This window comes from Cebus imitator, unplaced genomic scaffold (assembly GCF_001604975.1).
Source record: "Cebus imitator isolate Cc_AM_T3 unplaced genomic scaffold, Cebus_imitator-1.0 Scaffold210, whole genome shotgun sequence".
In the NCBI taxonomy this organism is placed as follows: domain Eukaryota; kingdom Metazoa; phylum Chordata; class Mammalia; order Primates; family Cebidae; genus Cebus; species Cebus imitator.
The window spans coordinates 1,224,550-1,226,471 of record NW_016107525.1 but is presented as its reverse complement, the minus strand read 5'-3'; positions in this window follow the sequence as shown (position 1 = coordinate 1,226,471).

Sequence of the window (1,922 nt, the reverse complement as noted above, 5' to 3'; positions counted from 1 at the left end):
TCACTGTCATATGATACCCCTACTAGAACTTGGTCTCAAGTTTATCATTTAATGTTTTTGTTCTATTTTTGAAATTAAAGTTATCATAAATCATAAATGAGGTAACTGATATCATTATTCATCCATAGGGTCAGCATTCTTTTTTTGCAAAGTGGTGGGAACAAAGTATATTCTCACCAAAAGCAGACAAGCTTTTGTTTGAAATTTTCTTATCTGGTTCTAATATAAATGCTACATTGGCCTTGCAAAATGAATTAGGAGGGTTTTGCTTTTGGTATTTTATGGAAGACTTTGAGTAAGACTGAAATAATCTGTTTTTTGGCATTTCTATGAAAACTTCGTAGAGCCTGGTCCTGGTGTCTTCTTCACTGAAAGTTAGAATTTTTTTTTTGTTGTTGTTGTTTTACTATAAGCCAAACTTATTTAATGGATAGAGGGTTATTCTGTTTTTTTTTATTTCTTCTTGAGTCACTTCTGATGAATTATATTTTTCTAGAAATTTACTTATTCAAGTTTTCAAATTTATTATAAAAATTGTGGACTGTCTTATTATCTGTTTAATATCAACATCTATAGTTATCCTCTTTTTACTCCTAGTATTTTTGCACTTTATCTCTTTTTTCCTTGATTAGTTCCATTGGACGTTTTTCATTTAAAAAATATTTTCAAAGAAACAACTTATATCTTTGTTGGTCTTTATTGTACATTTTCTTTCTAATTCATTAAATACTACTCTTCATTTTTTCTATTTTCCTTTGATTTATTTACTTTTCATATTTGAAGTTTTTGATATGAATAATTTAATCATTATTTCCAACCTTTAGTCCTTCATAATATACCACTTTCAGGCTATAAAATGTCTTCCAAATACCGCTTTAAGTGAATCCTAATGTTTTTGTAATCATTTAGTTATATTTTCTCATTTTCATTATAAAGTCTTCTTTGACCTATGAGCTGTTGAGAATTTGTTTGTCTTTAGTTGCTGATAAATGAGTTTTTCTTGTTATATATCAAAATGTTTGTGATTTTTCATTTACTTATAGAATAGTCAAAGAATGTTATTTCTATGATAACATTCCATTCACATTTGTTGAAGCTATCCTTACAGGCTAGCTTGTGGTTAGTTTTCTTAAATGTCACCTGTATGCTTATAAAAAATGTATATTGTACACTTGTTGGGTACAATATCCTATTTATGTCCACTAGATCAAGCTTGTTAATCGTATGATTCAAATCTTCTATATTCCATTAATTTTTAATGTAATCAAAGTGTCAATTACTGAAAGTCTTATTTTGAAAGCCCCATAATGATGATGTATTATTCAACTTCTCTCTGTAAATCTATCATTGTTTTTTATGTTTTGGGAGCTATCTTACGTGATGAAAAGAAGTTTAGAATTGTTTTATCTTTCTGGAAAATTGAACCTTTGCTATTATTAAGTAGAGACAAGCTTTGTCTCTAGTACAAGGGTTTTTTTTTTGTTTTGTTTTGTTTTTATTTTTTCAAAATTAAAGTCTGGTTTTTCTGGTACTAATGTATCCATAGCCACTTAATTTGAGTTACAATTGCATAGTATAATGTTTTCATCTAGTAACTTTAGTATTTCTATTAAAAGGTATATAAATGGATATTTTTAAAAGTCCATCTAACAATCTTTGTCTTTTAGCCTGAGAGTTTAGTCCATTTGCATTTATAGTACCTATTGAGTGACTGAATATATATAAATGATCTTACATATTCTCTATTTGTACCATTTTCTCTGTTTCCTTTGTTTTTCCTTTCTTGTAATATTTTAGACTGATTCATTTAAAAAATCCGTGGCTACTAGTTATTTTAACATGTTTATTTCAACCAAGTAAATTGTAAAATTGTCAACATTGTTACCCTCCACCTGAATTATTCGAAGACTTCAGAATGTTTT